We start from the raw sequence: 13,739 nt of genomic DNA on the forward strand, positions 1-13,739 counted from the left end.
TTACCCAAGAAAAGAATACTATTTCAGAGAGAGGAAATGCCAGTTTCAAGACCCCAGCACAGCAAAGAACACAGCAAGCGGAAGGATCGGAAGCAGTAAGTGTTTGCTAAGATGAGAGGAGAGAGTGCGAAAGTTAATGAGAGAGGAAAGCAAATAGCAGTCAGTGGTCAGGGACGGAAATGTTACACCCAAGGGCTTCGCATTAGGTCCCAAGGATAAGAGAACCATGCTGGAGGGCTCCAAGCGGGGGAGGCCACTTAGAAGCATTTCAAAACATTCACTTGTTACCCAGGGCACTTTGTCTGCCCTCTGTGGGAAGTGCCCTGGAGTCGGAGAGCAGAGCGGCGACATGAGCTTAAGTATAGACAGCCGCGTGGACTCCGGAAAGAGCGCCGTAGAGAAGCAGAGGCACAAACAAGTCTCCGAGTTACTGCAAAGGTTGAATTAACAGGTGTGGTAACTGGAAGGGTAATAGCGGATTGAGGAAAGGAAGACCACAACCGTCACCTATCACTGGATTGCTTGACTGTTGCAAACCACGGCATCTCTACTGCTTTAAAGATCCTTTAATGCTGGTTTGCTTCTATTTGAAGTCTTCACCGGAAGTCTGTTTCCAGGCTTCAATAAATTGGCAACACTCAAATGTTTGTTATTCACTTTATAGAGGACACAGCGTATGCCCTCAGGGGCTAACACCCTGGGGATACAACAACAACACCATCACCACCACAGACAAAAAGACAAAGAAACCAGAGTCGTGTTGAAAGAATTTTTCATTTTGATAAAAACATTTAATTGTACTCCCCTGCCCATAATATTTTAATATTCGTTTTTAAAAATAAAATTGGAAACAAACTGGGATCGTTCCTACCATTTTCTTCGATCGTCGTGTTGTAAAGATAGATAAAATGTAGACTTTTCCCAGCTTCAAACCCAAGTGAATCCCTGGCCCATTCTATTAACAGCAACGAAGAAAAGCCTGGCTAAGACAACGGTTTACATCATCACATTGGAGGCTGTTTACACCTGTGATTATTTAGCATTTGGGGGTAGGATTTTAAGAAGTCATCGCTAAGTCATGGGTATAAACAGCACAGCATAAGGAATATAGTCAATGGTATTGTAACAGCATTGTGCGGTGACAGATAGGAGCTGCGCTTGTGAGCAGAGCATCACATATAAACTTGTCCAAACATTATGTGTACGCCTGAAAGTAATGTAACATGGTGTGTCAGCTACACTTGAGGAAAAACACCACTGGAATAGAATTCAAAACACTGGAATTACCTCCTTCCAAATGAGTTAATTAAAAAAATAAATCATTAAGTTGTAGAGACCTAATGCCCAACATGGTGACTGTAGGAAAGGATAATGTACACTCAAAATTTGCTAAGAGAGTAGATCTCAAGTGTCCTTATCTCTTACACAAAGGGTAACTATGTGAAGGGATGGGCATGTTAACTAGCTTAATTGTTGTATCAAAATGTATACATAGATCAAACCATCACATTGTACACCTTAAATATATACAATTTTTGTCATTTATGCCTCAGTAAAGCTGGTAAGAAAAAACAATTCTAATTTTTAAGGGTAAAGAGTTTAAATAGTAAACATATTTTGGCTCAAAACATCTCAAATCTCAAGGTTCTTTGTATGTTTGGGAAGATTTGACAAATTTACTAATTCATTATATTTTTCTCACCATAAGGTGAAGTGATTAAGGCAGTGAGAGTCTTCTGCCTGCGTCTTAGAACAAATGCAACCATAAGAAACAATCCTTTGCCTTCAACACAGTGGTTTCCGAATGGGGGACAACACTCCCTTCTGAGGGACACTTGGCTATTTCTGGAGTTTTTTGATTTTTTTTTTTTTTTTTTTTTTGGTCTGGAGATATTTTTGACTGTCACAATACAACAGTACTACTGGCATCAATTGGTAGAGGCCAGGGACACTGTCAAACATCCCAAAATGCATATGATGTTCTGTGAATTAATTAGCTGGTCCTAAACGTCAATACTAAGGCTGAGAAACTAATGGAACAGGCTAGGGAGGAAGAAACCATCCCAAAACTCACTTCTCCATGAAAAACAACCACATCTGAGTTCGTATCAGGGGGTAAGTTTTTATAACTGACAATACATCTATCAAAAACGATGTCCTCATCCTATCACCATTTCCCATTTTCCTTGGAATAGAAACAATGGAGACCTGCACAAGCAACTTATCAGTCCATGAAACCTCATTACAAACTGCATCTATTTTATCAGGACCAGACCCCAGAGTCTTCTATCCTGGGGCTGGGATAGTTGACTAGAAAAGAAGCAGAAGGGCATGGGGACTGAATGACTGATGCTATTCTAATCTATTCCTTTTAGACCATTTATTCAATCTACAGACTTCCTTTCTTTTCACCAGCAAGGTGAAAGAAGTTTTCACTCTGAACTCTGCAGGACGGTTAAAGTGAACTGCCTTATACTTCTATGGTCGGCTGATCCAGGGGTTCAAAACTCCCCTCTGCTTCCGTCTTGTCGTTCTCCCCACGTACGCTGCTCTTCGTCTTACGTAGGCTCACACCATGATCCCCGAAGGCAGCTCCTCTTGTTCCATATATCAACAGGCAGAATGGCAGACCCTCTAGAAGCACAAAGAGACTCCTTCTGCCACATCCCTAAAAAACCTGATGTCACTCTGGCTAGCAGTGCTTCACAAAGCCACGCCTAACGGATCCCTTAGAAATCGTAGTAGAAACTCAGGTTAATCATGGTTTACCTTGCTGGGGAGAACCAGTCCCCTAGCAGAGCACATGGTTGCAGGGGGACTGCAAACCTCACTGGTACTCTGCCACTAAGGGAAAAAGGTATAAAGTGGAATGTCAGTAGGGAAACAAAACAGCTACAGGCTCTAAATTCCTTAGTTTTACCCAAAGGAACAACACTTAAATTATTATTAACCATACCAAACATGTAATGCACACTCCATACTCTGTACTGACAGGAGCCAGGGCCTATATTACGAGGAACACAATACGGCTCTTGTATTAAGGAGGTCAACATCTAGGCAGGAGAAAGGAGTTATACATAAATTTGGAATGTGCATATATGTATTTTAACTTCCAGGTTCCAACTAAAATTTCGAGGAAGGTTATAATTTTCATTAAGTTGTGGGTGAGTAAAGCAGGTGACCTCTCTCTATCCCTCTGCTCTTCATCAACTTCTGTTAAGAATGCTCAAACTTCCAGAAATCTCTACTCTGATGAGAGAAATAGCCAAATATATTCACACAGCATCACTCCAATAGTACCTTAAAGATACAGGGAATATTGAAAAAACATTGTTCAATTAATTATTTCACAAGTCATGGTACCCCAGGCTATGATATTAGAGATCTCCAGGAATCCACAAAACACACTGGATGCTCATTTAAGCTAGGAAACTATGTAGCTTTTCTGCAAGTAATTAAATGTAGCATAATGGGATTTGGCAGAACAGATTACTGACCCAAAGTAGTTCATGGAGAATCACCAAAAAGAAAATAAGGCTGATATTTTCTGAAAGTAGTTATCTTAAAAGATATTTAAAAATAAAACAATCTTAGCTTAACATTTTATTTTATATACATATATATATATATATATATATATATTTTTTTTTTTTTTTTTTAAAGATTTTACTTATTTACTTGACAGACAGAGATCACAAGTAGGCAGAGGTAGGCAGAGCGCGAGGAGGAAGCAGGTTCTCCGCAGAGCAGAGAAGCTGATGTGGGGCTCGATCCCAGGACCCTGGGATCATGACCTGAAATGAAGGCAGAGGCTTTAAACCCACTGAGCCACCCAGGCGCCCCAACATTTTATTATATTTTATTGTAAACTGTAAGTTCTAAACAATGTATTTTCTCAATTTCTCCCATAAGGTAATCACTACTCTTACATATTCTCAGACATATGCAAGAAAAGATTAACATACAAATGGACCTCCTCCTCTTAATATTTCTCAACCCAGAGAAGAGTTCTGAGTATGGTAAAGTGAAATACAATAAGGTTTTAAAATAACATAGGTTTCTGAATTACCTTGAAAGTCACATATTATGTACTAGGACAGGTCCAAATGTATGAAAAAAAAAAAAAACTTACTCAGGCTCTTCATTATTCTTTATATTAACCAACATAATGACTTTCAGTATCATTAAAGCTCTGGTAATTAAGAATATTAGAAAAAACAAACAGCCAAAGCACACACATTTTAAATCACCATATCACTAACCACGATTTCTTCACTAATGCGAGCCAGGATTACTATTCCTTTCTATTTACTGCATGCCTAACAGTCGGATGCATGAAGAAGCTTAGTTATATAAGAGCTCCAAAGCTCCAAGATGCCCAGAAAATACTCACATTTCTCACTTAAAGCACTGGCTCAAGAGAGCTTGTTTGAATGAATGATTAACACTGGTCAGGTTCACCACACTCGAATGAGTACTTTCCCACTGCTTTAGTTTTGCCTTCAAAATTATTCCCACAGTGTACAGTTCTGCAGTAGCATCTTATCTCCCATCACTGTTTTGCTTACCTTGGATTCATTCTGTTGCCAGAGCAACCTATAGACAAAAAGTAATGAAGTTTACAATGGTATTCATGTTTGCTGAAAACCTTAGATGGCTTGCTCTCACCAAAGGATAACACCCAAATGCCCAAGGATGGAATATAAGCCTCTCCAGCTTGGTCCTCTTTCCTTAGATCCAGCCTCATTTTCTACCATTATCAGTCCTGAAATTTATGCTTTCTCAATTCAAACAGCTTATGGTTTCCTGAACTATTGCAGCAGTCACTATATAAGACCTTACAAAGGCTTTATCCCTTGTGCAAAACTGTCTGTCTCTATAGTAGGTAAGCTGATTGCAAATGACACCAATTACTTCCCTCCCTCTAGTGACACCACTTGTAGGTCCTTCCATCAGGAGATGGGATGTATTTCTATACCCCTTGAATCTGGAGGGACTGGTGACTTACACAGGTGAACAGACTAGGACAGAAGTACTAGTGAACAGACTAGGGCAGAAGTACTGATGTGTCAGTTCTGAGCCTAAGCATCAGGAGGCCTTATACTCTTCCCCATTCCCTAGCTTCCAAAATGCCAACACCCTCAAGTAAAGAAGACTAGCCTAATAGATGAGAAGAAATTACTTGGAAGAGAACATAGGTATCTTCACTGAAACTACTCTAGATCAATCTACAAATGGGCCAACATATGCAAGAGCCCAACACAAGTAAAGATGTCTGTGTGATCATAAAGACGGAGTCTAGGTGCCTCGTTAGCGCAGTAGGTAGCGCGTCAGTCTCATAAAGACGGAGTCTAGGCAAGACCTTTAGACTCACCTAGTCAACCCTAGACTTCTGAGCAGTAACACATACTGGCTCTCATTTTTTAGTTTATGAAAAAAAAATCGCTCTGATATAGAGTTTTGGGGTGGTTTACTATGTAGCAGTTGATACAGCTCCTCTAAAAAATTATCTATTAATCTCCTTGAAGGCTGGGACTCAATCTTACTTTTTTTCGGTACTCATCCTCTACGACGATATCTAGCACATCTTAAGTTCTCAGTGAAGGTTGAATAAATTGTTAGTGTCATTATCCTCCATATGCTAACCTATACTATTCCTCATGCAATAATACTTAGTTTTATCTTTATAAGGGTGATAATTATAGAGCATAATATAGTTAGAATATGCATCATGAGTTCAACCTTTAATTGTTCTGTAGGCTTAATATTCCAAAGTGGATTTCCTAAAGCCATACTTGAACACAAAGATAAATGAGCATTTAGGATATGACCAAATCCCTTTAAAATGTAATGGGTGTAAACCAAACTAATTATATTCCATTGTACATTCAGAATTCAAGGTTCACATAACTAACACTAAACTGAAGGACAATTTTTTCTTCTCAGTCTACCTAGTTAGGACATAGAACAGTAATCAATGGAGAAGGAACACATTACTAACCAAATGTGAGAAGTAATTGGGGAAAACATTTACACTCTAACCTTTGCATTTAGGACAGAGGGAGGACATGAAGGCCCTTAAGTAAACACAAGACTAAGGAAAATATATGATGGTATGGTCATCTTACTTTGATCCCAGGACAAAAGACATCTTAATATTCACTTAATCATTCAGACTGGATTTTTGCTTGAAAGGCTGGAGAATAGGCAAAATATAGTCAATAAAGGGGAGGGGGGATACCAAAGCAGAATCTTCTAAATAACCACCAAAACTTGTCCTGTTGTCTTAATAGACTATTTTGCTCCTGTAGTTAACAAAAGTCAACAATGAAGACCAAATGTATATGAAAGGCTGCTTTTGAGGCTCTGCCTTTTTAAAGTTGTTCTAAACCCTAAAGTAGTTTCTAGACCTTCCTAAGCCAAAGTCAGTCATTGAAAGTTTCTATGTTTTGCCTTCCTAAGACCAGTCCCACTGAGCACAGTTAACTCTGAGTAAGCTCTTAGCAGTCAGAAATAGCAGGATAGAGGTGATTAAGAAGATTTTCCCACTTAGATCAGTTGTATTTTTCCAGGTCACAAAACCTTTCCTCATTTATGAGGTAATTGAATTCCTCCTGGGAGGCAGCAGATAATCAACAACAGGAAAGTGGAGTCATGATACCCACAGCAACTGTGCTGAAGCCCCCAGCTGCGTGACAGACCTGCTAGGAATCCCAGTCCTGACCACATGCTAGCTGAGTGAGGGGAGCCACACTGAGCCTCTGTTTTTTCATTTGTAAATTGGAGAAGTACCTTTGGCCTCCCAGCACCATGGAGGAGCATCAGATGACCACGTCCACATTACTGGTAAATCACCAAGTACACTGCTGGCGTGGCAGGGGCTCCCCAAATGGGCCCTCCTTCCCCTTTCCGATTCTCTACAGCCTATTCCCCTCCATTTTCTACCAAATAAAGTTCTTCTCAACCTTCAAGACTCATCTCAGTCTTTCCTTTGCAATCTCCCCAGATGAAAGCACCTGCTCCTATGATACATTGTTTTTGCATCTATTTGACAGTCAAACTTGCCATATAGTCCACATAGTTAGAGGCCTGCATTTGTTCATACTTTAGCTTGATTTAAAATGTCTTGTGAGGAACAGTGTTCACTTATTGTTGTAAAACCTGTGTTCCTCCCCTCCTTGCTGCTCTACTAGTACAGGAGCTAGTACATGAGCTAGTACTCAGTCTCTGTCAAATGTTTGACTTTTCAAGCATTTATTCTTCAAAGGATTAAGACACACCAGCAGCTATGGCAATCTCTGCTTTGAAAAGCCACCCATTTAAAAAAAAAAAAAAAAAAAATATATATATATATATATATATATAAACAGGTGATGATTTGACAAGTCTTTCCTCCACTAAGAATGACCTTGACAAGAGTTGTCAAGAAAATCCTTATTTAGTACCATAGGATCATTTTCTCTCCAAAAGAATTCCATCCACATGTCTGTATTTGAAAAATGGAATAATATACAGCCATAAAGTACAAACACTTTCTAATGTATAAGCAGACTCTATTGAATTAAAAATCCTTTAGGCTGTGTATCAACATATCTATATATCTCAGTCATACCTCAAACGGTTATAAGAAAACTGTATGAGATTAATTTTGTAACATTTCAGCACCTCAAAGCCCTAAATCATATCAGCAGTAACACTGAAAACACAAAGTTCTAAATGAAATCAACTTTCTCAGCAACCCAGAAGGCCCTCTATTATATCCCCAGCCAAAATGCAGTCAAATCCTCTAATCCCTAGAAGCTTTCTGATTAAAATCCTAGAATTCTAAGAAAGTCTCTATATTGACACAGAACATCTGGTATCACTTTTCCACATATAACACTCACTCTTAAAGACTAGAGAGCTATTACATGAATGCCTCTTATCACCTCCAACTAAACAGCTAATATGATTGCCCATTAGACTAAGTATTTTGGGATTCACAAAGGGGGGAAGAAAATAGAATTTGCTTATTTTGATTATTATTGTCCTAGTGTACATGATGAACTTCAAACAAAATGTCTTTTTTGTTCCCTCATACCCAGAAACCTCCTATAAAAACAAAATAAAGTAGGAAACCTTTTGATAACTTCTCCTGACATGGTATTGTTCAGTATGATGAAAAGTTGTCTTATTTTATCAATCAATTGTTGCATTACTAACCCATATCAAATCCCAAGAACATTCAGGTCACCAATGAATCAAAACTTAATCTGAGATTTAAGGAAACAAAGGGTTTGTAAAATCCACATAAAAATTCATTCTATACAAGATATAGAGTTGAATTATTTATGCTCCACTGTATTTTATTGGTGATATTGATGATATTAAAATTATGCAGGTGGGAAAACCAAATGATTGAAATTCCATATAAATCAAGAGGGAAAGTAGGCTGTGGAAAGATGGCAACAGAGCAGGATGACCCTAGGCTTGCCTTGTCCTAGGAATATAAGTAGGTACCTATGAAATCATAGTAAATACCCCAGAAATCAATCTGATGACTGGCAGGACAACTTCTACCCACTAAAGACAGAAGAAGCCACATCAAGGAAAGTGGGAAGTGCAGAGATGCAGATTGGGAGAAAGAGATTATGGACACTGTCATGGGGAGAGAGCTGTGGTTGCAGGAAGGGTGAGAGACAGACTAAGGATAGAGTGGAGTACACGGAGAAAAATGAACTCTATGGGAACTGGCTTGGAAAGTGACAGGGTCCCCATTTCTTGAGGTCTTGCAACCAGCAGGGCTAAAAGCCTGGAGTTTTAAAAGTCAGCACACTTGGCTCTAGGAGAACTCAGAAAATACTGAAATTGCTATTTGCAAGAAGGAAGGATAAACAGCCCATAGGCATACGAGGTGGAAATGCCAACCTGAAGAGCACCTGGGTCATACAATGGGGGAATTTAGTTGTTCATCTCAGAGGATGTCCCAGAGAGGAAGCATGAAGGGAGAGACCCCCGCCCCCACCCCAGGAACAAAGGAACCAGTAGGTACCATTTCCTTCCCCACCCTTCACACCACACAGGGCCACCAGCAGGACCCAGCCAGCACCCACACCCACTACCGAATTGCTTACACCAAGCCCTAACCCCCACACTCGGGTGGAACTACCCTTCCTGTCACACTTGCTTCAGTCTTGGCCCTGGCAGGACCCTCCTCTCTCAGAAGACTGGCTCAAACCCTGTACCCACATTGAAACTCCCACCCCAGGAGTTTTTCCAAGTCCTGCAAGTCCTCTGTTCTGGTGGCAGCAGGGAAAGATCTCACTTCACAAGCAAATCAGAGCATACCTAGTTAAAACTAGGTTTTAACATTCAGACCAGGGACCAAATACTGCCCACAACACAGACAGCCTCTGCCCAAGACTGACCTGAAGGAAAAAGCGGTCGGGACACGACAGCAGAGTGCATGCAGCACACACTGAAGACAACCACAGAAGTGCCAGGCCCTGGGGAACAGAGGACACTAAAGTGCAGGGCATTACAGGACCTCTTCTTCATAAGGCCTTTACTCTCAAGAACAGGAGAAGCAAATGACTTTCCTAACACAGAGACACAGGCACAGACTTAGACAAAATAAGACAGAGAAATATCCCAAATGAAAGAACAGAACAAGGCCACGGCAGGAGATCTAAGTGAAACAGATATAAGCAACATAACATGCCTGATGGAGAATTTAAAGCAGTGATCATAAGGATACTAACCGGACTTGAGAAAAGAGAAGACACAAGCGAAACCCTTAACACAGAGATAAAGAATAACACAGTGGAGATAAAGGGCTCAAAACACAAAATGAGAAACACATTTGATGGAACAAACAGCAGGCTGGAAGAAGCTGAGGAACAAATTAATAACCTAGAAGACAGAGTAATTAATGAAGAGAAATCGAGCTTAAAGAAAGAGAAATGGAATTATGCAAAATGAGAATAGAGTTAAGGAACTCAGAGAGTCAATCAAACGTAGTAACATTCATACTATAGAAGACCCCCAAAAAAGGACCGAGAAAAGGGAACAGGGAATCTGTTTGAAGATATAATAGCTGCAAAACTCCCTAATCTGGGGAAGGAAACAGATATCCAGATCTAGGAGGCACAGAGACCGCCAACAAAATTCACAAAAGCAGATCCACACCAAGATGTATTGTAATTAAATATGGCAAAATATAGTCATACAGGAAAAAAAAAAAAACAAAAAAAAACACCAAAAGCAGCAACACCAAAGATCACCCATGATATACAAAAGAAACCCCATAAGGTCATCAGCAGATTTTTCAGCAGAAAGTTCCAAGCTAGACAGGAATGGGAGGACATATTCAAAGTGCTGAATGGGAAAAACCTGAAGCCAAGAATTCTACAGTATTAACCAGCAAGGTTATCATTCAGAACAAGAAAGATAAGCAGTTTCCCAGATATACAAAAACTAAAGGAGTCCATGCCCACTAAAGAAGCTCTGCAAGAACTATTAAAGGGGACTCTGAGAAGAAAGGGAGACCAAGTGACAGTGTAAAGGTAGAAGACAAAAAGCAGTAAAAATTAGTATTTCTGTATACCTAAAATGTGGGGAGTAAAGAACAGGTTCAAACTTAAACAACCATCAACTTAGCTGCTTTCGGTCTGACTCTGGCATCTCTGCTAAGGATCACATTGAGCTATGAGGTGTTGCTGTGGTGTGTTTAGAGTCAGCACCATGGCAGAAGACATCAAGACCAAAAGCAAGAACTACCAGACTGTCCCTTTTGACAGCCACTTCCCCAACCAGAACCAGACTAGGAACTGCTGACAGAACTACCTGGATTTCCACCGCTGTGAGACGGCAATGCTGCTAAAGGGGGCAGTGTCTCTGTGTGCAGATGGTAATGGGATTGAGCCCTGCCTCGGGCTCTCTGCTCAGCTGGGACCCTGCTTCCTCCTCTCTCTCTGCCTGCCTCTCTGCCTACTCATGATCTCTGTCTGTCAAATAAATAAAATCTTAAAAAAAAAAAAAAACAGCAAAAAATGAAAGAGAAAAGGTAATAAAATGGCTCTCTCTTTTTCTCTCCCTCTCTCTCTACATATATACACATATACACATATCAATAATTACTTTGAATGTAAAGGGACTAAAAGCTCTAATCAAGATGACACAGGGTGATGGAATGGATAAAAAATAGGACTATCTATATGCTGCCTACAAGAGACTCATTTCAGACCTAAAGACACCTGCAGAATGGAAATGAGGGGATGGAGGGAGGCCTGCGTGGCTTACATGGTTAAGCATCTGCCTTTGACTTAGGTCATGATCCCAGAGTCCTGGGATCAAGTCCTGTCTTTGGCTCCCTGCTTAGCAGGGAGTTTGCTTCTCCCTTTCCTTCTGTCCCTCCCTCTAGCTTATGTTCTCTCTAAAATAAAATCTTAAAAAAAAAGAAAAGTGAGAGGATGGAGAAGCATTTATCATGCAAATGGATGCCAAAAGGAAGCTGGAATAGAATTCTTAAACCAAACAAAACAGACTTTAAAACAAAGACTGTAACGAAAGACAAAGAAGAACACTATATAATAAAGGACAATCCAACAAGAAGATATAGCAGTTATAAATATTTATGCACCCAATATGGGAGCACTAAAATAGTTAAAAGAGCTAATAACATAAAAGAACTAATCACTAATAATATAGTAATAGGGAACTTTAACACATCAACAGACAGATCATGAAAACAGAAAAATCAAGGGAAAACTGACTTTGAATGACACACTGGACCAGATGGATTTAACAGATATATTCAGAACATTCCATCCTAAAACAACAGAATACACATTTTTTTTCTTTTCCAAGTGCACATGGAACATTCACCAGAATAGATCACATATTAGGTCACAAAACAAGTCTCAACAAATTGAAAAAATCCAGGTGATAGCATGCATCTTTTCTGACCATAATGGCTATGAAACTAGGAGTCATCCACAAGAAAAAAAATCCAGAAAGACCACTCCACCAAAAAAAAAAAAAAAAAGCGGGTTACTACTAAATAATGAATGGGGCAACCAGGAAGTAAAATTTGAAAGTACAAGGAAACAATTGAAAACAATGGCCCAAAACCTTTGGGATACAGACATATATTGATGGAGGAAATAAGATGGTAGAAGTAGTAGGGAGAACCTAAGCTTGCCTCATCCCTTGAACCCAGATAGATCAGCATCAAATCATTTTGAACTACTAGAAAAATGATCAGAGGACCTAAAACAACAACAACAACAACAACAATTGGCCCAACTGGAAGGAGAGAACATGGCCAATATGAGTTCTGGAGACATGAATGGGGAAGAGAAAAGCCACAGTGCTGTAAAGGGGAGGGAGCCCCTTCTGTGGAAAGAAGTCAAGAAGAGCAGTGCATAGGGCTCAGGCAAGATGCCTCAGTGTGTGGGTGTGCAGATTCCCTGGGTCACACCTGGTCCACTTTCCTGGACTACATTGGAAGAGGATATTTTCCCTCTCAAAGGACAATAGGCCTGCCTGGCACCATGGAGCAGCGGTTCAAGAGTAGGAGACAGAGACGTGCAGAGGGCAGATAACCTGGTTGCAGTTTTTGCTGTGCTTCCTTATAGACTTCAGGCACTCATGCAGGCAGGAACTGCTTTTCTCAGACAGAAGGGCATCAGGAACAGCTCTGTGAGGCTCTCCTCCAAGGGAGGGGCATGGATCCACACCTAACTGAGTCCATTAAGATTTGAAGTTTGAGGGGCACATGGGTGGCCAGCTGGTTAAGGGTCCAACTTCTGAATTCCACTCAGGTCATGATCTTGGGGTTGTGAGATCAAGCCCAGCATAAGGCTCTGTGGTGGGCCTGGAATTCTGAATTTCAACTGCTGGCCAGAGATAAAACATAGAACTGTGACTGTGGAGCCAAGACAGACAAGTTGAAGGCAGGAATCTGATGAAAGCCTGGGACACAAGAGGGGAGACTATTTGCTTTTCCGTGAAGGCCTCCTGAACAGCAGTGGTCAGGAGTTCCCCCTTCCCAGGGACGAGAAGGCAGAGTGACATCATCTTTCACTCCCCTGCCCACCATCACAGTCAGACTTCAGAGACAAACACAGTACCTCCAGGCTAGAATCAGTTATACCAAACTCTGTAGCTCTGTCCCCTCCCCCGCTGCACCCCCTGACAGGGGAATAAAGAACAGGTCTGATTGTGAGCCAGTGCAGCAGGCCTTTCCCCAGCAGTCCAACACAGGCCCCCCCACATATACCAAGTCTACAGATCATAGAGTGCTCCAAAGCATCAGCTTCAGTTCTGGCAGAAATAGGGTCAGGCTTTCCTCTTCCTAAAAAAAACTTCATAAAAGTTTTATGCTTTTTTAAAAAATTTCTTTTTCTTTGGAATTACAGGTCTAGTTTTTTGTTCATTTGTTGGTTTGTTTCCCTTTCTTGTTTTTTTAGATCAGCCTTTTTCTTTTTTTCCTTCTTTATTTTTCTTTGGAATCAGGATTATGTTTTTTTGTTTGCTTTTTTGGGTTGTTGTTGTTGTTCTTTTTTCTTGGACTAGGTGTCCATCACCTTTTTTTTTCCTTTTAAAGATCTTATTTGAGAGAAAGAGTATGTATACATGAGCAGGGGGAGGGACAGAGGGAGAGGGAGAAGCAGACTGTCCCCCAAACCCCATTGAACCAGGGAGCCAGACACAGGGCTCAATTCCAGAACCCCAAGATCATGACCTAAGCAAAGGCA

The 13,739-nt window shown here is 40.5% G+C and overlaps 1 protein-coding gene across 19 annotated transcripts in view; it reads right to left on the reverse strand.

The window, feature by feature from the left end:
- Nucleotides 1–13,739, reverse strand: part of CADPS2 (calcium dependent secretion activator 2) — a 532,394-nt gene that overhangs the window by 363,156 nt on the left and 155,499 nt on the right. The gene's annotated exons all lie outside the window — the stretch shown is intronic.

Source organism: Neovison vison, chromosome 4 (genome assembly GCF_020171115.1).
Source record: "Neovison vison isolate M4711 chromosome 4, ASM_NN_V1, whole genome shotgun sequence".
In the NCBI taxonomy this organism is placed as follows: domain Eukaryota; kingdom Metazoa; phylum Chordata; class Mammalia; order Carnivora; family Mustelidae; genus Neogale; species Neogale vison.